Raw genomic sequence first — 24,582 nt, 5'->3', positions numbered from 1 at the left:
ACTCCAAAAACATACGTATAATTGATTCTATGCAAAATCTTCAGAACATGTCAATTCAAAGATAAAGGAGTTTAGAGTTTTCATAGGGCTAGAAATTTGAGGATAGGGATCCATGGGAGGAGACTCTGAGAGGGTAAAGGGTCTCCTTTTGGGATACCTATGGAGCCTGAATCATGAAAAAACAGACCAATGTACAGACCAATAATGAATAAAAACATTGAATTAAGAGTCAATAACCTCTCGAAAAACAAAAGCCCAGGACAAGCTGACTTCACTGGTGAATTCTATCATGCAATTAAGGAATAATTAACACCAAAACTTCTTAAAAATCTTACAGAAAATTGAACTGAAAGAAACACTTCCAAACTCATTTTATAAGCAAGGAATTACTGAGATGCCAAAGCCAGATACAGTTACAACAAAAACAGCAGCAACACCTCATGCCAATATTCCTGTGTCCACAGACACAAACATCCTTAACAACATATTAGTAAAATAAATTCAACAGCACATTCACTAAATTATACACTTGGACTAAGTGGGATTTACACTAGGGATATAAGAATGCTTCAAAACACATCATAACTCAATGTGATAAACCATGCTGGACAGAATGAAAGATAAAATGATATTGTCTCAGTATGTGTAGAAAAATTATTCTGAAAAAAATAAATCCACATTCTTCCATAATGGACATCTGCCAACAATTAGGTAAAAAAGGAAGGCACCACAAAACAATAAAGGTCATACAGGGCCTGCCACTTCAAACGTGTACACAAAGGGTGAAAAATGGAAACCGTTACCTTTAACACCAGGACCAAGGTGAGCTGGCCTACACTTCAGTCAATTTATTCCATGTAGTGCTGGAGGTCTTAGCCAGAGGAATCAGTCAAGAAAAGGAAATCCCAAGAAAGAAAAAGGAGTTGCCTCTGTTGGCAGATGACAAGTTCTGTTCATAGAAAATTCTCCACTAAAAATTGCTAGAATTAATTAACAAGTTCAGTCAAGGTTCAGGAGAAAAATCTACTTGCAAAATTCAGGCATATTTCTATACCCTCAGTAATCAAATATCCAAAATAAATGAAGATAATATTATACTTATGATGGCATCAAAAGAACAAAATAGGAACAAATTGAGCCAAATGTATTCAAGGAAAGTAAACCTACCTCTATAGTAAAAATTATGAAACACTGATGCATGAAACTGAAGACATCCATGGATCCAATTATATAGTGTGCTTATGGCTTGGAAGAATAAATATTGTTAAAATGCCCAGGTTACTCAAAGCGACAGATTCAGTGACATACCTGTCGATCTATCAATGGAAATTTACTTGATATAGAAAGTAAAACCTTTAATTCACATGAATAAAAAATACCATGAATAGTCATCTCCTGAGAAAGAAGGACAATCAAGAGACATAACAAAACCTGATTTCAAATATATTGTAAGACTCTAGGAATCCAGTCAGATATGTACATGAAAACCAACAAACAGAAAAGAGAATACCATATGCATGTGGAACACAGAAGAGAATTCAGATACATACCCATGCACACAGAGTCAATTATTGAAAAGCCACCAAGAACTCACAATAGGGAAGGTCCTTCCAAGTATGGTGCTGGAAAACATGGATATTGACATGCAAAGGAATGAAGGACTTGTATCTTTTTTTTAATTTTTAAGTTTTCTTTGTTCTAATTAGTTGTACATGACAGTAGAATGCATTTATACATTTTGATAGATCATAAATAAGTAGAGTGTAATCTCTCATTTTTCTAATTATACAATTTTCAGGATCACATCAGTCATGCAGTTATACATGTACATGATACATAAACATAAGCCATAATAAACATCAATAAAAATGGGTTAAAGATACAGAGACAAATCCACATAAATCTGTTGCTTGACAAAGGTGCCAAAGCATACATTGGAGACATGACAGCCTCTGGAACAAACGGTGCAGGGGAAACTGGATAGCCATGTGTAGAAGAAACTAGATCTCTATCTTCCACTCTGAACAAAAATAAAATCTAAATGGATCAAAGTCCATGGAATTAGTCCAGAAACAGCAAAACTGCTAGAAGGAAAAAGAGTGGCAACATTCTGAAACACTGGAAGGAGCACTGATTCATTAATAAGACTGCCAAAACTCAAGAAATAGAACCAAGAATCAATAAGTGGAATGTCACCAAACATCAAAGAACACAAGAGTGTGAAGAGAGACTACAGAATGAGAGAAAATATTTCCTAGACACTCTTCCAACAGGGGACTAATAACCACAATATATAAAGAACTTAAAACATAACACTACAAAAACTGATAACCCTCTCAATTCAAATGGTCAACTAATATTTGAAAATGTGTTCAACCTCCTTAAGTAATTAGAGAGATGAAAATCAACATGACACTGATATTTCATTCTTTCCCAATCAGAATAACATTCACCAAGAATACAAATTAAGAGTCTTGGGCAGCCAAGGTGCAGAGGGCAGTCGTGGTGGTTGCAGAGGCACAGAAGGTTGGCTACCAGGGTGTTTAGCCTGATGGACAAGCGAGCCATTTCCACCTCTGTGTGTGCTTGAGCACATGGAAGCATTGTGAAGAGCAATGACTTTGCTCTCCCCAGTTATGTCAACCAACTGGTGTGACTACCCTTTGCCTGACTGGCCCCTGTCAGGCAGCTTTCTGTCAACCAGAAAGCCCTGAAGGAGAAGAGGAAGGCCTCCTGGAACAGCCTAACCTGGGACAAGAGAGTCGAACTGTATCTCATTCAGTTCAGCGTGAGCTTTGCTGAGATGAACATGGTCACCAACGAGTGGAAGACCTGGAAGACTGTGGTGGGCACAGCCATGTTCTTCATTGGCTTCACCACCCTCGTTCTGGTCTGGGAGAAACGCTACGTGTATGGCCCCATGCCACACACACCTTTGATGAAGGATGCTGGACATGAAGGTCAGCCCCATCCACAGTTTCCCAAGTGGGACTATGACAAGAATAAGTGGAAGAAGTGAGAGCCCACTGCTTGCATACCTGGAATAGTCAAGCACCTCTGCATTTTTACTGGAAACTTGTTATGTCCAACAGAACCAGTGCTAATAAATACCAAGTTACATGGAAAGAAATTAAAAGGATACAAATAAGGATAATTGTTGAGGATGATGAGGAAAGTACACTGACACATTGTTGATGAGACTGTGAATTAGTACTACCACTTTTGGAAAGTAGGATTTGTGGCAAATCCTCAAAAGACTAAAAATGGAACCGCCATATGGCCCAGCTATCCCACTTCATGACAGTTATGCAAAAGGTCTAAAATCAGCATACTATATTGGTATAGGCATACCAATGTTTATAGCAGCCCAATAGCCAAGCTATGGAACCAACCTAGTTGCCCACCAATAGATGAATGGATAAAGAACACATGGTATATATACACAGTGGAGTTCTACTCAGCCATAAAGAAAAAGGAGATTATGTCACTTACCGGTAAATAGATGGAAATGGAGAACAACATGCTAAGTGAAAAAAGTTAGGCTCAGAGAGTCAAGGGCAAAGTGCTTTTTCTCATAAGTGAAAATTATGGACAAAAAAAAAAGGGACTAAAAGGGGGGATCTTGCAAAATTAGAAGGGTGAACAGTAGAAACAGGACATTAAGAGTGAGAGATGATGGGAGGTAAAGGGCAAGAATTGGGAATTAAAATTGACCAAATTATGCTACGTGCATGTACAAATCATAGTGCATTTCAATTTATATATAACTATAAAGCATCAATTAAAAGAAAATAAATGAGAGACTGGGAAGATGGTGGAAGGCAGCAAGGCTACAATTCTGGACCTCCTCACAGCACAGAAAGAGGCATAGAGGAAAAAACACAATTGATCGATGGGTCACAAAATGAATGCTCTAAGACTCAGTATTACAAAGTATGAGACCTGGAGGGATTTGAAGAACAACCTCCAGAGTATAAAATAAGAACAGTTTCCTAATCTGGAACCCAGAACCCAGACCAGGATAGGGAAAGGGGAGAGGGGCATCAGAAGGAGAGAGAGAGAGAGAGAGAGAGAGAGAGAGAGAGAGAGAGAGAGAGAGAGAGAGAGAGAGAGAGGAGAGGTCACTCAAACTCACCCACTAAAAGCATTAGGAAAAGCAGACAAAAGTTAAAGTGTGATAGTAACTGCAGGGCTAAAGCAGATTAAAACAAAATTGTGAAAGCAAAGCTGAGCCAGGTGTTCACAGCCATCTCATGACAAGGTATCTTCCCATGTCTAAACAGCTGCAAATTAAGCAGAGGGAAGTCCTCTTCAGTGGGACTTCTTAGGACTTCAGGCAGAAAGAATTTCTAGAGGAACCACTACTAACCCCAAGTCACTGAAACTCCCTCACACTCATCCTTGCCACAAACAAGAGGAGTGGGGCTGAGTGGACTGTGCTGGGAAGTGTGTCTAACCTGCTCTGCAACAAAGCAGCAATAAAAACTCTGCACAGTATCCACGGACTCAGACCGTGACAAAGCAGCAAAGCAGATTTGGCCCGGAGCAGAGGAAATATTGCATTAGGACCACAAAGCACTGTGAGAAACCTACAGACTGCTCTCTCAATTGTGGGGTCATACCAAGAGGGAAGTTGCATTAATATTCAGTGACATAAGATCTGGTTGGCAGGTGGTGGCCGCTGTGGGCAGAAGGCGGTTAAGAGAATTTCTCTGAATACCCCATGAAACTTAAGTGGTAACACCTGCAAACACAGTCAGAGAGAGATCAGTGAAGGTGGAAAATTGCCTGATCCAAGGCAGCAGGGAGTGTCTACCCAAGTCTGACCAGTGGTCACAATTGGTGAAGAAAAGGCATTGTTTGGACACTGGCTGAACCTTGCCTCAGTCATAGTCAACAGAGGGAATCAACACATGACATTCACAACCTGGGGCAGAGGAATTTAAGAGGAAAAAATGAGGGTAAGAATCTTGATATTGCTCTTAGCATTGACTTTATAAATATAATTCTGAAAGTACATGCAAGAATAACTAAGTGATACCACATCACACTGACAAGCTTCTGCATAACAGAAAAACATTCAGCAAAATGAGAAGGCCACATACACAATGGGAGAAACATTTGCAAAGCAAATATGTGAAGGGGGTTAATACCAAAAATATAAAGGAACTCACACAATTCAATAACCAACAAGGACCCAGAAAGATGTTTTATTTCAGAAGAAGACATACAAATGACCAAAAGGAATGTATGAATCCATTTTGGTTCCTATAAGGAATAACTGAAGCTGGGAAACATTACAAAGAAAGATGCTGATTCATCCCACAGTTCAGGAGGTTCAAGGGCATGATGCCAGCATTAGCTCACCAGGACCTAAAGGCAGATGGCAATCACAATGGAAGAGAGGGAGAGATCACACTACAAGACAGGAGGATGGAGAAAAAGAGCCAAACCTCCAACACATGAACCCTTCAGGGATATTCAAACTATACTCAAACCATAGCATGGTGCATGAAAAAGTGCTCAGCATCACTACTTACTGGGAAGCACAAATCAAGTCATAATGAGATATCACCTCATAGCTACTAGAAAGGCTATTCTCAAAATGTGAAATAACAAATGTTGGCAACATTTGGCAAAGGAACACGTAAACTCTGTTAGTGAGAATGTTATTTGGGCCAGCCATTAGGAAAAACATTATAAAGATTTCTAAAAACTAAAGTAAAACAAAACTGACATGATCTACAGTCACTTCTGGAACTAAAGGCAGGTTGATAAGATGCACTGCATGTTCACTGCACCATTATTCGTGATAACCAAGATATGGAATCATTTCAAGTGTCCATCAACAGATGAATGATGATGAAAATGTGAGTGATAAATGGAATATTATTATTCAATCTGAAATAAGAAAATTGCCAGGCATAGTGGTGCTCCTCTGTAATCCCAGAGGTTTGGGAGGTTGAGATAGGAGAAACACAAATTCAAGGTCAGCATTATCAATCTAGTAAAGCCTAAGCAATATTAGTGAGACCCTATCTTAAAATGAAAAACAAAAAGACCTGAAAATGTGTCTCAGTAAAGTGCCTCTGCATTTTATCAACATAATGCCCACCTTCCCCCCCGCAAAGAAAAAAAGGAAATCTGGTCATTCCAGGCAGCATGGTGGACCAAGAGGACATTATTCCAAGAGACACACTATGACAAATACTTCATGCTCTCACTTATACATGAAATCTAAAAATGTCAAACTCATAGAAACATGGAATAAAAAGATAGTTTTCAGGAGTTAGTTGGGTCCAGATGTGGGGATTTGGATAAAATGGTATAAACTTGCAATTGCAAGATAAATAAATCTGGAGATGAAATGCAAAGCATGTTAACTACAGTTTAAAACAATGGATTGTACAACTAAAATTGCTAAGCGAATAGATCTACAATTTTCCCTACACACAAAAAATGTTAGGTATATGAATGACGACCATGTATATCAGATAGATTAATCATTTCAAAATGAACATGGATAACAAAATTTCAAGTTGTACATATTAAACATACACAACCTTTTTCAAAGAAAATTTGAAAGACCTATAGTTATACCATTTTTATTTAAGTGTAGAAAAACAGGATTATCACAGTTTTCAGAATCATCAGATAATCCATATTTACATCTGTTACTTAATATATTAGTAGATTATTTCTGTTCTAGAAGATCAGGATTTAGACTATGCCTCAAGAGAAAGGGAAGTTACCAATCATGCTTATTTCTCTAAAAAAACATACTTGTTTCAGGCCATTTTACTTTAAAACAAAATTTTAGTGAAAATAGCACATATCCTGCAATTTTACTAAAATTATTAGTTCTAACATTTCTGCATGAAATCTTCAAGGGTTTTCTACATACGTATTATGTCCTCTGTGAAGGGACGTACTTTATCTTCCTTCCCAATTTGGATGCATTAATTTCATTTTCTTTTTCTGTCCAGAACTGTCAATATTATATTGAAAGGAAGGGGCAAGAACAGGCATCCTGAACTTGTTGCCAACTTTACCAAACAGCTTTCAAGCTTTCCCCACTTAGTTGTGGATTTTCATGTATGGCCCCTGTTGAGGTCTTTCCTTTTACTTCAACTTTGTTGTTTTTTGTTTTTGTCTTTATTTTGTTCTGTTTGCTTTAGGAGAAGGTGTTGAATTTTGTAAAATGCTTCTTCTGCTTCAGGAGAGATGATCATATTCCCCCTCTATTTCAGTCTACTAATGTGGTATATTGATTGATGTTCACATATTGAGCCATTCCCATGTTCCTAGACTAAATTGTACTTTGTCATGTTATACAATCATTTTAATATGCAGCTGAATTGCATTTGTTAGTATTGTGAGCATTTCTGCACCAGTATTCCTAAGGGATGGTGATCTTGAGTATTCTTCTGGCATCTCAGAATTCATAAGGGGTAGTCTCTCTTCTTTGAATTTAGGAAAAGTTTGAAAAAGAAAGCAAGTAATGCTTACTTAAATGTTTGGTCAAAAAAAATGTTTGGTAGAATTCCCTAGCAAAGTCATCTGATTCAGTTCTGGTGTTCTGGTTCAGAAAATTTCTTTGGAAGGTTGCTTTGGATTACTGATTTACTCTCCTTTGAGTTATGTGTATTCTCAATTTTTATGATTTCTCAAGATTAGTCTTGGAACGTTGTGTGTTTCTTGGAATTTTCACATTCCTTACCTGCTATTCAATTTTTTGGCATATAATTTTTCATACTTTTCTCTAATAATATGTTTTCTGAGTCAGGCTCTCACTATTTTGACCAAGCTGATTTGAACCCCTGGGCTCAGGTGATCATCCTGCCATAAATTCCTGAGTAGCTATGACTAAAGCATCACCATTGTGCTCAGCTAAATTTTTTATTAATGTAAAATTGATAGTGATGTTCTCTTTCATCTCTGATTTTAGTAATTTGAGTCTTTCTTTTTATTATTCACCCTGATAAAGGACATTCAATTTTACTTTTTGAAAAAACAATTTTGGTGTACTGGATTTTGAAGTAGCATCACTTACAAGTATACTCACTATGCGCTAAGAGACATGTGGGATTTTAGAAATGCTAGGTTCTAATGAAATACTACTATAAAATTTGGCAGAATATTAAGAGTACTGTGTCCCTTATATGGAACCTTAAAAACTGGAACAGCACACCATAACATAGAAACTTTAAAATGTAAACCATAACCCTTTGTAAATATTCATACACTACAGATTGTTGTAATATATCCTTTATCAAAATGTAAATTATCAAGTTCCTTTCCATCTGCTGTCCATATATGCTTTGAAATAAATGCACAAATATAAATTTATTTGAGATCATCTTCATGTCATTCCTTGGCATTTAACAGTTCCTGAATATAAAGGTTAAAAGCACAATGCAGCAAAAAGTGCTTCTAGACAAAAAAGAAAAGGTTCTTTTCCTCTGTGTGATGAAGAGGTAAGATTTTGTCTACTACAAAGTTTGTTGTGTCTACATGGTTCTGACAATGTTTAAATCCACAGGACATAATCTTCTGGCCCATCTTTTCACTGACGTGGAATTCTCACATACCACAATTTTGAGCCACAAAAAACACCTTGAAAAGGAGGGAAAGGGCTTTCATGTAAAATAAGACTTCTACTGTATGTTAGACTTCACAGGGTTTTACTTTTTCCTAGAGAGGTTTTGATTTGCATGAATCTGAAGGATACTGTATGCCTTCACAAATGAGTTTTGTCTTTATTCAAGTAATATAGTGTTCACCTTTTACTGTGCTGGATGAACATTCCAGAAACATCATACTCATTACCAGTTAACTGCCATGACTGATACTTATTGCCATCAGAGTGCCTTGGAAATACTGAGTCCCGTTACAGTTAAAAATGAAGATGAGGGGTTTCAAGATGGTGGCCTAGAGGGTGGCTGCATTTCATGTTGTTCCAGGACTCAGGATTCAAAAGAGGAGATATTGAGAGACTTGGGACCAACTCAAAGCAGCCGGGTGAGTCTCTCCCATTGGGGAGGCGTCCTGGATGGGGTGGTCGTCCCGGAACGCAGGGAACTTTGTGAAGTAGAGCTGCTGGCGAGAGGCCCCTCCCCCACTGGAGCAGTGAACTCGGACAACTGGGAGCGTCATAGACGAGGCCGCTCAGCACAGCGCTGGGACTCGGAGCAACCACTGGGGCTCCAGCGGCTGCCCAGGGGAGAAGCGGTGAGGAGAGCTGTGTGGACTCAGAACACCGGGGCCTGCCCTGAGGAGGAGGAGGAGGAGCGTGGCCGCTTGGATTCGGAGTGACTGTACCAGAGCTACAGGCAGTTGCCAGAGGAGGAGCTGCGTGGCGAGCTGTTTGGACTTAGAGCGACTGCTTCTGAACACCGGGGCCTGCCCTGAGGAGCTGCGTGGCGAGCTGTTTGGACTCAGACCACTTCTGAACACTGGGGCCTGCCGCGAGGAGGAGGAGGAGGAGGAGGAGGAGGGCAGCGGGTCGTTTGGACTCGCGGTGACTGCATTAGAGCTCCAGGCAGCTGCTCAGAGGAGAAGGCGAGTGGTGAGTTGTTTGGACTTAAAGCGACCGCTCCTGAACACAGGGGGACTGCCTGGAGGAGAAGCGCGGTGGGTCGCTTGGTCTCGAGTGGCCGCACCAGAGCTCCGGGTGGTTGCCCAGAGGACGCGTGCAGCGGGTCACGTGGATTCAGAGCCACTTAGAGCGACCGCTCCTGAACACCCGGGGGGTTACCTGGAGGAGGAGGAAGAACGGGGAGGGTCACTTCGACTCAGAGTGATTGATTGCCCAGGGCTACCGGCGGTGGTGGGAGGAGGAGGCACGCAGTGAGTTGCTTGGACTCCTAGTGACTGCACCGGAATACTAGGCAGCTGTCTGGAGGAAGAGATGTGTGGCAAGTCTCTGGGACTCAGAGCGATTGTACGGGGCCCCAGGTGGCTGCTCAGAGGAGGGGCCGCATAGCCAGGCGATTAGGTGCAGAGCAGGGTCCCAGGATCTAGGAGGCTTCTGGGTGGAGGAGCCGCACAGAGACACGCTTAGGGGCAGAGCGAAGGTTCCAGGACTGCGGGCAGATTCTCTGAGGAGGGGCAGACTAAGGAGATTCATCTGTGAAGGGTGAGGCTCCCAGGCCCAGGAGGTAGGGCCAGGCCCCTGGGAACTTTGCAGAGGAAGGCAGCCCAGCCCAGGCGGTAGCTGTAAATTGAGGGGAACCTCTAGGAGGGAACTGACCTCCCCACCGGGTGAGTCTTCCCTGCCGGGTGAGGTTTCCCCACAAGGACGGTAAAACCAGAGACTCAGGCCCAAACAGGCCTTGCCTCAGCCCGCAGTCCAGTTCCCCTTTGGATGACCATTGGTCAATAAGTGGAGGCACCTCTGCCCACTAGCAGGGAATATACCCCACCTGAAGGCCACCACTCCTAGAGAGGCAGCTTCCTTGTGGAGCACCACATCATCAACTTCCTCCAAGACTTCAGCCTACTGAAGGCTAAGAGGGGATATATATAGAAATCTTCAGGGACATTGTAAGTCAATAGAGGAAATCTACAATATCTCAGCGGTCCACTGATACCTGAACAATATGAGAAAACAAGGAAAGAAAATGCCGCAAACAAATCTAGATGTTACATCAATAAAACCCAATGACACCATGGCAGAAGAAATGACAGAAAAGGAGTTCAGAATGATCAGGGAAGCAAACGATGAGATGAAAGAGCAAATGCACGCACTGAATGATGACATGAAAGAGCAAATGCAGGCATTGAATGATCGCACCAATCGACAGTTAAAAGAGCAAATACAGGAAGCAAATGATCATTTCAATAAAGAGTTAGAGATAATGAAAAAAAAAAAACAGAAATCCTTCACATGAAGTAAACAATAAACCAAATTAAGAACTCCATAGAAAGCATATCCAGTAGGATAGAACACCTGGAAGACAGAACCTCAGACATTGAAGACAAAATATTTAACCTTGAAAACAAAGTTGAACAAACAGAGAAGATGGTAAGAAATCATGAACAGAATCTACAAGAACTATGGGATATCATGAAAAGGCCAAATTTAAGAATTATTGGGATTGAGGAAGGCTTAGAGAAACAAACCAAAGGAATGAACAATCTATTCAATGAAATAATATCAGAAAATTTCCCAAATCTGAAGAATGAAATGGAACATCAAGTTCAAGAGGCTTATAGGACTCCAAATACACAAAATTACAACAGACCCACACCAAGGCACATTATAATGAAAATACCGAAAATACAAAATAAAGACAGAATTTTAAAGGCTGGGAGAGAAAAGAACCAAATTACATTCAGGGGGAAACCAATACGGATATCAGCAGATTTTTCAATCCACACTCTAAAAGCTAGAAGGGCCTAGAACAACATTTTTCAAGCCCTGAAAGAAAATGGATGCCAACCAAGAATCTTATACCCAGCAAAACTTACCTTCAAATTTGACGATGAAATAAAATCCTTCCATGATAAACAAAAGCGAAAAGAATTTACAAAAAGAAAGCCAGCATTACAGAACATTCTCAGCAAAATATTCCATGAGGAAGAGATGAAAAACAAAGAAGCAAATCAGCAAAGGGAGGAATTATCCTAAAGGAATTGTCAAATAAAGGAGGAACCAAGTTGTGTCAAATAAATAAATAAATAAAATTTAAAAAATGAACCAAATGACCGGGAAACCAAATCATATCTCAATAATAACCCTGAATGTTAATGGCCTGAATTCAGCAATCAAAAGACATAGACTGGCAGATTGGATTAAAAAGAAAGATCCAACAATATGTTGCCTGCAAGAGACTCACCTCATAGAAAAAGATACCCATAGACTAAAGGTGAAAGGATGGGGAAAAACATACCATGCACATGGACTCAGCAAAAAAGCTGGAGTATCCATCCTCATTTCCGATAATGTGGACTTCAAATCAAAGTTAGTCAGAAGGGATAAAGAAGGTCATTTCATACTGCTTAAGGGAAGCATAAATCAGCAAGATATAACAATCATAAACATCTATGCCCCAAACAGTGGCTCATCCATGTATGTCAAACAAATCCTTCTCAATTTCAGAAACCAAATAGACCATAACACAATAATACTAGGTGATTTTAACACGCCACTCTCACCACTGGACAGATCTTCCAGACAAAAATTGAACAAAGAAACCATAGATCTCAATAACGCAATCAACAATTTAGATATAACGGACATTTATAGAATATACCATCCAACCAAGAGCGAATACACTTTCTTCTCAGCAGCACATGGATCCTTCTCTAAAATAGACCATATATTATGCCATAAAGCTAATGTTAGCAAATACAAGAAGATAGAGACACTACCATGTATTCTATCAGATCATAATGGATTCAAATTAGAAATAAATGAAAGAGTAAAACACAGAAACTATTCCAACATCTGGAGATTAAACAATATGCTATTATATGATGAATGGATAACAGAAGATATTAGGAGGGAATTAAAAAATTCTTAGAGGTAAATGAGAACAAGGAAACATCATATCAAAATCTCTGGGACACTATGAAAGCAGTACTTAGAGGGAAATTTATTTCATGGAGCGCATTTAATAAAAGAAGTAAAACTCAACAAATAAACCACCTAACACTACAGCTCAAAGCCCTAGAAAAAGAAGAACAGACCAGCATCAAAAGTAGTAGAAGACAGGAAATAGTTAAACTCAGAGCTGAAATCAATGAAATTGAAACAAAAGAAACAATACAAAAAATTCACAAAATAAATAGTTGGTTCTTCGAAAAAATAAACAAAATTGATAAACCTAGCCACACTAACAAAGAGAAGACGAGAGAAAACCCAAATCACTAAAATTCAGAATGAACAAGGAAATATCACAACAGACAGGATTGAAATACAAAACATAATTAGAAGCTATTTTGAAAATCTATACTCCAACAAAGGAGAAAATTTCGAAGACATCTAGAGACATATGAATTGCTTAAACTGAACGAGGAGGACATACGCAATTTAAATAGACTAATTTCAAGTACTGAAATAGAAGAAGTCATCAAAAGCCTACCAACAAAGAAAAGTCCGGGATCAGATGGGTTCTCAGCCGAGTTCTACAAAACCATTAAAGAAGAGCTCATTCTAATACTTCCAAAGTATTCCATAAATTCTATGAAGCCAATATCACACTGATACCTAAACCAGGCAGAGACTCATCAAGGAAAGAAAATTTCAGACCAATATCCTTAATGAACATTGAGGCAAAAATTCTCAACAAAATTTTAGCAAATCGCATACAAAAACATATTAAAAAGATAAAAGCACCACCATCAAGTGGGTTTCATCCTAGGGATGCAAGGTTGGTTCAACATCAGGAAATCAATAAATGTCATTCACCATATCAACAGACTTAAAGTCAAGAATCACATGATTATTTCAATAGATGCAGAAAAAGCATTTGATAAAATACAGCACCACTTCATGCTCAAAACACTAGAAAAAATAGGGATAGTGGGAACATTCCTTAACATTGTAAAGGCCATTTATGCTATGCCCATGGCTAATATCATTCTAAATGGTGAAAAGCTGAAAGCATTCCCCCTAAAAATTGGAACAAGGCAGGGAGGCCCTCTTTCACCACTTTTATTCAACATCGTTCTTGAGACTCTAGCCAGAGCAACTAGACAAACCAAAGAAATTAAAGGGATACGAATTGGAAAAGAAGAACTCAAACTATCCCTGTTCGCTGATGACATGATTATATATTTAGAGGAACCTGGAAATTCCACCAGAAAACTCTTAGAACTCATAAGTGAATTTAGTAAAGTAGCAGGTTACAAGATCAATGCTCATAAATCCAATGCATTTTTATACATAAGTGATGAATCTTCAGAAAGAGAAATTAGGAAAACTACCCCATTCACAACAGCCTCGAAAAAAACAAAATACTTGGGAATCAATCTCACAAAAGAGGTGAAAGACCTCTACAATGAGAACTATACAACACTAAAGAAAGAAATTAATGAACACCTTAGAAGATGGAAAGATCTCCCATGTTCTTGGATAGGAAGAATTAATATTGTCAAAATGGCCATACTACCTGAAGTGCTATACAAATTCAATGCAATTCCAATTAAAATCCCAATGATGTACCTTACAGAAATAGAGCAAGCAATTATGAAATTCATCTGGAAGAATAAGAAACCCAGTATAGCTAAAGCAATTCTTAGCAGGAAGAGTGAAACAGGGGGTATTGCAATACCAGATCTTCAACTCTACTACAAAGCAATAGTAACAAAAACGGCATGGTATTGGTACCAAAATAGAAAGGTAGATCAATGGTACAGAATAGAGGACAGGGACACAAACCCAAATAAATACAATTTTCTCATACTAGACAAAGGGGCCAAAAATATGCAATGGACAAAAGATAGTCTCTTCAACAAATGGTGCTGGGAGAATTGGAAATCCATATGCAACAGAATGAAACTAAACCCATATCTCTCACCATGCACGAAACTCAACTCAAAATGGATTAAGGACCTCAGAATCACACCAGCGACCCTGCAGATTATAGAAGAAAAAGTAGGTCCAGATCTTCAACATGTCGCTTAGGACCAGACTTCCTTAACAGGACTCCCATAGCACAAGAAATAAAAGCTAGAATCAACCACTGGGATAGATTCAAACTAAAAAGCTTTCTCTCAGCAAAGGAAACTATCAGCAATGCGAAGAAAGATCCTACAGAGTAGGAGAATATCTTTGCCAATCATACTTCAGATAGAGCACTAATCTCCAGAATCTATAAAGAACTCAAAAAACTCTACTCCAAGAATTCAAATAATCCAGTTGACAAATGGGCTAAGGAAATGAATAGACACTTCACAGAAGAAGATCTACAAGCAATCAACAAACATATGGAAAAATGTTCAACATCTCTAGTAATAAGAGAAATGCAAATCAAAACCACCCTAAGATTCCATCTCACCCCAATTAGAATGGTGATTATCAAGTATATGAGCAACAACAGGTGTTGGCGAGGATGTGGGGAGAAAGGTACACTCATACATTGCTGGTGGGGCTGCAAATTAGTGCAGCCACTCTGGAAAGCAGTGTGGAGATTCCTTAGAAAACTTGGAATGGACCCTCCATTTGACCCAGCTATCCCACTCCTCGGCCTATACCCAAAGGACTTAAAATCAGCATACTACAGAGATACAGCCACATCAATGTTCATAGCTGCTCAATTCACAATAGCCAGATTGTGGAACCAACCTAGATGCCCTTCAATTGATGAGTGGATAAAGAAACTGTGGTATATATATACAATGGAATATTACTCTGCCATAAAGAATGATAAAATTATGGCATTTGCAGGCAAATGGATGAAATTGGAGAATATCATGCTAAGTGAGATAGCCAATCTCAAAAACCCAAAGGACGAATGATATCACTAATAAGTGGATGATGACACATAATGGGGGGAGGGAGGGGTTAGTGTTAGGGTTAGAGTTAGGGTTAGGGAGAGGGGCAAGTATGGAGGAAGGAAGCACTGTATAGAGGGAAAAGAGGGGTGGGAGGGGTGGGGGGAAGGGAAAAAATAACAGAATGAATCAAACAACATTACTCTATGTAAATTTGTGATTACACAAATGGTATGCCTTTACGCCATGTACAAACAGAGAAACAACATGTATCCCATTTGTTTACAATAAAATAAAAAAATTAAAAAAAATGAAGATGACTACTTGTCAATGGTTATTTAGAATTTGGCTTCTAACAAATTTTGATTCCCATTATTTTAATAATATGCTGTAAGCTATATATTCATGTCCACTGACTAGTAAGTGTTCTCTCATTTCTGTTATAAAGAATTTTAATTTAGATTGCTTTTATCATTTGGGAAGATATAATATGTTATTGTTGTTTTAAACGGAAATCATTTATTTGAGAAGTTTTAGATGCACAGCAAAATTGGGTGGAAAATTCCTATACATCTCCTGGCTACCACAGGCTCCCAGTTACCAACATCACCCACAAAAGTGAAATGTTTGTTACAACAGACAAACATAACTTGACTCAAGTTTATCATTCAATGCCTGTATTTCACATATTTACTTTGCTACATCCAATGGATTTCAAAAAACATATGTGACCTGCATCCATCATCGTATCATACAAAATAGTTTAAATGCCCTAAAAATTCTCTGTGCCCCACAGATTCACCCCTCCCACTACATAATCTCTTGCATCCCTGAGTCTATTCTTGTCTCCATACTTTTGCCACTGACAGAAAGTCACTTATGTGGGAACATACAGTATGTGTCCCTTTCACATTCTCCATTCTCATCCTTTTTTTTTTTTGTTTTTTTTTGGGGGGGATACATATGCCTAGCCCTAGTTTGTATTTTATTTTGAGACGGGGCCTCACTGAGTTTCTTAGCACTTCACCGTTGCTGAGGTGGGCTTTGAACTCATGATCCTTCTGCCTTGTCATTCCAAGCCACTGGGATCACATGCATGTGCCACTGCAACCAGTTCATCCATTTTTAAATACAAGTTGCATGTATTTGTAGATTTTGTTATCACAGTTAATCCAAGTAGTTTTTGAATTTAATTATGAAAAACAAGACTTCATGACTGATAGAAAGTCTGTATTTCTCTTGTTTTTCTTGTAGTTTCCAATTATAAACTTGCTTAAGAATTCATGAGGCAATTTCTAATTGTTTTGAAAAGGCAATGAAATTTTATTGTCAAGAAGATGAAAAACTTCAATAGTTCATGTATCAGCAGATTATTTATTACTTACTGAACCATAATTGATTCTTTTTAGATCACATCAAGGGTTAATGTCAGTAGGCCACAGTGATCTCTCATATTTAGTCAACCTTATTTGGGGTGTGTTTGTAAGGTTGATTTGAATGAGATGAACATGTGAATCAGTAGACTAACTAAAGCAGATTGCCTTCCTAATCGTGGGTGGACCTCATCCAATCTGTTGAAGGCCTGGATAGAGCAAAACATTGAATAAGAGTGAACTCCTCCTGCCCAACTGCCTTTGATCTGGGATAGTGGGTTTCACCTACCTTCACATGTCAGGGAACATCAGTTCCTGGGTCTCAACCAATGCCTTCTCACCTCAATGGCACTATTGACTTTCTTGGTGTTCAGGCCTTTAGGATCAGCCTGGAATTCCACAAATGGATCTCCTAAGGCTCCAGCTTGCTGAAGGCAGATCTTTGGACTCATCAGTTTTCATGATCACATGAGCCAATACCTTATAATACATCTCTTTTTATGCATTATTGATTTTGTTCCTCCAATAAAACACAAATAGAGTGACAGTAAACTGCATATATGTAATTTACAATTTATTGAATGTTATATATGTAGAGACCCAGGAAAGCATTTTTAGGAAGAAGAGAGTGACATACCTTCACTGCCAAATGTTTCTTTAAACACTTTGTAGTCCATCTTGCCATCTTCCCTTCTCTCCCCACCAAATGGATACAGATTCTAGGTTTTGCATTCCCCAATTCAGCTTTAACAGTTCACTATAATGACTCACAGAACTTGAGAAAACACTATACCTATCATCCCTTTTATTATAAAGGGTATATATTAGGTCCAGCTCAAAAAAGAGACTAGAGAGAGACCCTGGAGAGTCTGAAGACACACCTTGAATGTCCTTGGGATGAGTTACTGTCCTGGAAAATTCCAGCCAGGGCAGCTCGCCAGACCCTGGTATCCAGCATTTTTACTGGGGGCTATATCACTTGTTCTGGGGGCTGTATCTCAGCATTTGCACCTACGACTATGAACACAATGACTATTCCACACTGTCTTTCTATTCCTGCTACAATACACATTAGTATCTCAAGGATACAGGCTTGCCAGCTGTGGACAAGGCCTTCTCCTCTGGGAATCTCCCCCATATCCAGCAGCATTCCCTTCCCCCCTCCCTCACACACTGAACAGTTTTTACTGGCATGGAACTTCTGGTGGACAATGGCATGTCCTTCTTCAGTACCCCTCTCAAATTCCCATAGTGACTTCTACAGGATAGGGCCCCCTAGAGATGTTCCTTAAATAGGCCAGATTCCCTTTGCCCTTCTACCTTATGATGAGGACAGGGCACTGGCCCTGACTCCCATAAATCAGGAAGGAAAAAGAACACAGAACAAACAGCACATAATTCAGCCCACAAAGTTGCTTTGCTTTTTTTTTTTTTTATTGTAAACAAATGGGATACATGTTGCTTCTCTGTTTGTACATGGAATAACAGCATACCATTTGTGTAATCATAAATTTACATAGAGTAATGTTGTTTGATTCATTCTGTTATTTTTTCCCTTTCCCCCACCCCTCCCACCCCTCTTTTATTAGACTGCTTTCTGGAGCAGGCACACAAAAACCAACCAGATGTTTTCTTGTCAATCAAAAGCAGCTGATAGGGCAGAGTCTAAGTGGGGTCAGAACCCAGCAGCTCCACAGGTAGCTCTAAAGTCAGTTCTAAGGAAAACACCAAACTGCTCATCAATATGTCAAGTAACTCTGCACCCCTGGGGAGCATGGTTTTGCACAGCCTTTTTCATTTATTATGAGCTGTCAGGGCACTCTCCTCCTTATTAGAAAATTTCTCCAGCATCACCTAAGACATTACGCATATTTTGTGTTTCAGCAGCATTTTATGTCCTTCAGTTATGGGACATAACTTCAACTAATAGCAAGGTAGTAATTGACCTTCGAATGAAAACTCTCTGGGTCAAAGTCTCAGCAGTCATCACTTTGGAGGTGCTAAAGGGTTTTTGCACAGAGCCCAGTTTACGCTTTAACCAGCATTATTTTATAGAAGATCTATCCTTTTCAACACTCCAGCTTCTATCCTATGCTGTTTGACTCCTATTTCCTGTGTGGACTCAAGCAATCTTCTTCTTTTCATTTAGAATGTCTAATTAATATTGCAGACTTTCCTGCTTCTCTTGTACAACAGTAGGTAGGGGAAACATTCCCCAGTCAAATAGTATCCATCTCCATAAAACACTCAGTTGAATGAGACATAATGTTCTCATGAAGGCTTTTTAAACATTTGCTTTCATCCACGTGTTCCTTTTAATTCTATCAAGCCTTGCAAAACTAAATCCTCTCAAGCTAACTCCTGCCCCACTTAGGGCTTCACCATGGTACATGTGGATCCTTGTGCAGGAGTCCCAGAAATACCTATTCTCAACTCTCTGACCATTTCACCACATCACGTGGCTCTTCCATCAGGCCTTGTGCTGATCAGATGGTGGGGCTCTTGTTCCAGGAGACTTAGGGATGGTTTCCTGTGTTCATATGAACTAGGATGGACAAAGTAGATTCTTTCCTGGGACAATTTGGGGGAAGTAGTTGGAGTCACACAACTTCTGGGAGGCCTGTATTAAGCTTTGACTTTTACTCCATCAACATCTGGTTTGTTCATCCCATTTCTTAAGAACCAAATAAAGACTTTCACCCTGCTGAGATGAGCTCCATGACTCTATCCCGTGTCCTTGATCATTCTCTTGGGAATCTGTCTATTCACCTTCTCTATGTGTAGTTTCAGCACAGATATCCACCTTGGGAAGAATTCTGCTGCTAAGGGTTGTACCTATGTTTTGCTAGGAAAAAAAAAAAAAAAAGTCCACTGTGAGCATCCTTCCCAACATTCTTCCTTGGTAGCTTTTCTCAGATGAAAGGGTGAAGTTTCCATGGTCCACCATCTAAACCTGGTCCAGGCCTTACTTCCATTTATGACATGACAATTAACAATAACCAAAAGCTTGAATGTTTAACTCTTTTGTGCTCCTTTGTATAGAAGGATTTACAGAGACCTACTGTGAACATTTAAGGAAATCATAACTCATCAACTCAGAACCTTCAAACACAAAATAAATAAGAAACTAAGTAGCTAGAGCCTTGATCCTACTTACACTCACATGAAATGTGTTTGTATAAGTGGCACTAATGTCAAAAATGGCACAGTTATGGGAACAGAAACATGCAAATTATCAAAATCGAGTTTAACAGTATGATTTAACTCATAAAACAACCAAATCACAGCATAGGTGAAGAATGAAAGTGGGACAAAATCAACATCTAGGAAATTCATCACCACATGCCCCTCAGATAAAGCAGTAATCTCTAGAATATATGAAGAACTCAAAAAACACGAAGAAAACAAATAACCCTATCAATAAATGGGCTGAGGAACTGAACAGACACTTCACAGAGGAAGATACACAATCAACAAATATATGAAAAAAATGTTCATCTCTAGAAATTAGGGAAATACAAATAAAAACTACTCTAATATTCCATCTCACTCTACCTCAGGATGGCACTTATCAAGAATACAAGCAACAATAAATGTTGGCAAAGATGCGGGGGGAAAGGTACACTCACACATTGCTGGTGGGAATGCGAAATGATGCCACCATTATGGACAGCCATATGGAGATTCCTCAGAAAACTTGGAATGGAACCACCATTTGACCCAGTTATCCCACTCCTCAGTTTATACCCAAAGGACTTTAAATCAGCACACTACAGTGATGCAGTCACATCAATGTTTACAGCAGCTCAACTCACAATAACTAAACTATGGAACTAATGGATGGAGTCAGAGAATATCATGCTAAGCAAAATAAGTCAAATTTAAAAAAACAAAAGCCAAATATTTTCTCTGATATGTGGATGCTAATTCATAATGGGGGGAGGATAGAGAAGAATAGAGTTACTGTATGTTAGGTAGAGGGGAGTGAAGGGAGGGGAAGGGGCATGGGGTAGGAAGGATAGTAGAGTAAAACAGACATTATTACCTCATGTACATGTATGACTTCATGACCTATGTAATTCTAAAATATGTATAATTGTAAAAATGAGAATTTACACTCCATTTATGTATGATCTGTCAAATGTATAAATGCATTCTACTATCATATAAAACTAATTAGAACAAATAAAAAATGTAAAAATCAAAGTAAATTTTAAAAAGAAAGAAAAATCAAGATCCAAGAGAATGCTCATTGAATCACCAGGTAACACACATTGTTCCTGACCAGGCAGAAGCCCTCAGCACCTAATGTAGCTAATTTTAATGGCCCTTCAAATCCCTGCATATATAATTTTTCATACATGTGTGTTCAGATCACTGCTCTTGAGTAGCCACATGCACTCTGGGTTAATGACACCTTTTTCTTTCTTTCCTTCTGTGCATACCAACACAGAATGTGGATATGTTCTTCTAAAGTGTCTCAGAAATTCTGATTTAAATATCCATGGAATCTGCCCCCTTTAAATACATACAGGATTTGAAAAGGGTTTTACTTTTCACATTTGTATCTGGTAAAGAAATTAGTTTCCTATTATTCCTTTATAGCCTTCCCTTCTCTAGAATCAAGACTGGAAATAACCCCAAATAAGATAAAGCTACAAAACTCATGTGTATTTACCAAAATAATGCTTGGAATATCAGACACATAAAACTTCCATGCTGAGGACAGGAGCTTTTTGAGGAGCAGCGATGTAATTTCTGCTGTAAAATCCACATGAGTGCAATTTAATCTAGAGAGTGGTGATGTTAACCAGAAAAAATCCCAAAGACAATCCCAGAGACAAGTTGTTTCTCAGCAGTGAGAAGTCACTGCACTACGGCTGAATGGCTCTTTGGGTACATCCCCTGAGAATGGTTGGGCTCATTACCTCCTCTAGCACTGGTAACCACACCCTGCAGACTCTAGATGACTGTTTTTGTTAACACTGTTGTTGAGGTCTAACTGTCAAGTTAAATTTGTATATATTTAAGGCACAGAGCTTGATGTTTTTTGAAATACATATACACTGTGAAATGATCACCACAAACTAATGAACTTATCTATCAGCTCTCAGTCACTATTTTCTTCTGAGTGTGTGTGTGTGTGTGTGTGTGAGAGAGAGAGAGAGAGAGAGAGAGAGAATACCAAAGATCTACCCCCTTAGCAAATTTCAAACATCCCATATTAACTCTATTCACCATGCTATACATTAGATCTTTACAAATTATCCATCTTGCAGAACCACATTTTATAAAAAGGCATAACCTTTTCAAAAACATCAACTACCCCTTTTCCACCTCCCCCTGCTCCTAACACCTACCATTGACTCTCTGCTTCTATGAGTTCCACTATTTTAGATTCCACACAAAAGAGAGCTCAAGAAGTATCTGTGTCTGCTTATCTTACAAACTGATGTCCTTAGGGATCCATTCTGTTACAAATGAGAGTATTTTCTTCCTTAATACTAAATAATATTATACAAATATGGAATATACATTGTACTATCATGTACAACTAATGAGAAAAAAATGTAACTATCAAAAAAAAAAGACTGAATAATAACTGGGTGCAGTGGCACACAACTATAATCCCAGTGGTTCAGGAGGCTGAGGCATGAGGATTGTGAGTTCAAAGTTACACTCAACAACTTAGCAAGGCCCTAAGCAATTTAGCAAGACCCTGTCTGTAAATGAAATGTAAAAAAGAGCTAGGAATTAGGTTCAGCATTCAAGAGTCCATGTGTTCAATCTCCAGGACAAAAAAAAAACTGAATAATATTCCCATTCTCATGTTCATTCTCCCCCACCCCACACACACATAACACATATTCTTTAATCATCCATCAACATATCATTGGATACTTAAGTTGTTTTTATACACTGACTATTGTGAAAAAGGCTGCATAAATGTGGGGTTCCTAGATCAATTTTATGGCAGTTCTACTTTAAGTTTTTGAGGAAATTCCATTCTGTTTTCCATAGTACCTTAGTAACTTATCTATGAGCAGAATGTGCCAGGACACATTAATATGCTCAAAGTCTTTATTTTTTCTTTTTTTTTTTTTTTGTTAATAGAACACAAATAGCAATTTACAATGTAGGCTCTACATCCTGAAGAGCAAAGTTCCTTTGATTTCTCTTCATGGTTAGTCTAGTCTACCACAAATCCTACTTCAAGACACCAAGCATGTATTAAACAGTTTGGGATTTGTTAAAGCCTTACATGTTTAATATTTTTATTGTGAAATATAGTAAAAAATTTATTCAGATATACCTATGGAATTCAATCTTCTAATGTTACAAATGTAACTGTGAAACTTAAGCATTAGTCCCATAGATCTTTTCTTTTCTCTTTACCATAATATTCATGTCCAAAGTATATTTCTATTCATATATATTTCTATCTGCATGAAAACAAATAAAATTACATTTGGAATGGAAGTCAGATTACAGACACACTATATCTAAAAAGTTCATATGAGACTTTAAGCACAGCAGCACTGAGCTGGTGGTGTTACTATGTGGTGGAGTGCTTAGCTATCATATTTGTAGCCCTGGGTTCCATCCCCAGCACGACCAAAAACAAAAAACAGATTCAGTCCTGCTAAATGCTGAGTTTACTAATGTTCCTCCTATTGAAGACAGTTTTTGACCTTAATTTTTAACTTCTGCTTACATTTTGATCCATTTCCTAGGTTTCATCTTAGAAGATCAAATTTTTGGTGGTGAGTTGGAGAATTGAGTCATGACTTGTTGATGGTTGGCAGGTTCATCACAAAAATACCAGAACCTGCAGCCAAAATGTGTAGTGTCTTTGAGGATCAGAGGACACATATCTCTTTGTCCTTGGGTCACCTGAGGCACCTGGGGACACTCTGCCTCAGACAAGGGTCTTGAGTGTGTGAACAAGCCTAAGACAATAAGGAGGGGGAGGGTGGTTTGTGATTCTTCCTTTCAGAATATTCAAGTTGGAATAACCCTCTACCAGCTCTCTGCCTTCATAGACCAATAACCTGGCAAAGCTCCTGTGATGAACCTCAGCTCAGGAAGCACATTCCCTGCTGACATGAGGAGGAGGCCAAAGGGAAAGCCGGGTTCTTCTTACCTGCACCTTAGTATTTCAAGATTACCTTTTTCAAAAAGTCCCTATTCAGGCTTTATCTGCCACTTGTGTTCTGTGAAACTTCTAAAGACTCATGAGTTTTCTCATGCTAACTTACCCCAGGAGCTGGATGACTTCTCCATTTCTGGATTGGCATCTCTGTTGCACTATCAAGAAGCCAGAAGTCTTGAATGACTGAGGACTGAAGGTGTCTCCTTGTGGCAGTTCTGAAAAAGAATGGGAGGAAACTGGCATTGGATTCCTCTACTTTAAAATGTCATGCGCAGTTGCTTCATTACTGACCCACTTCACTTGGGAACAAATAGCTGGCTTACTGACACATGGTTATTACTGTTATTCACTTATTCTTCTCATATTCGGAAGTATGCATGATCCTTATAACTAAAAAAAATATTGATATGTTGAAATTCATGCAGTGTAGAACTGGGAAAGCTAAATTCATCACAAATCTCATAATTCACAATTCATCCTTCATCAATTCCTGTTGCAAAAATGTGCTGTGGCAGAATCCCTCAAGTAGTATACCAGATAAAAAGGTTCTGAATTATCAGAAATTGCAGATTGGTAGCAGAAAGTGTACACAGGAAGTAAGATACTGAGGAGGAA

General features: G+C 38.8%; 1 pseudogene across 1 annotated transcript; it reads left to right on the top strand.

The window, feature by feature from the left end:
- Positions 1-789: 789 nt before the first annotated feature.
- LOC306657598 (cytochrome c oxidase subunit 4 isoform 1, mitochondrial-like) lies at positions 790-3,019 on the top strand (annotated as a pseudogene). The gene is made up of 2 exons: positions 790-822; positions 2,516-3,019. The product of its transcript is annotated as a cytochrome c oxidase subunit 4 isoform 1, mitochondrial-like (transcript).
- The last annotated feature ends 21,563 nt before the right edge of the window (positions 3,020-24,582 follow it).

The sequence above is a fragment of the Sciurus vulgaris genome (assembly GCF_902686455.1).
Source record: "Sciurus vulgaris genome assembly, chromosome: 3".
NCBI classification, from domain to species: domain Eukaryota; kingdom Metazoa; phylum Chordata; class Mammalia; order Rodentia; family Sciuridae; genus Sciurus; species Sciurus vulgaris.
This window is presented reverse-complemented; position numbering and strand designations above follow the sequence as displayed.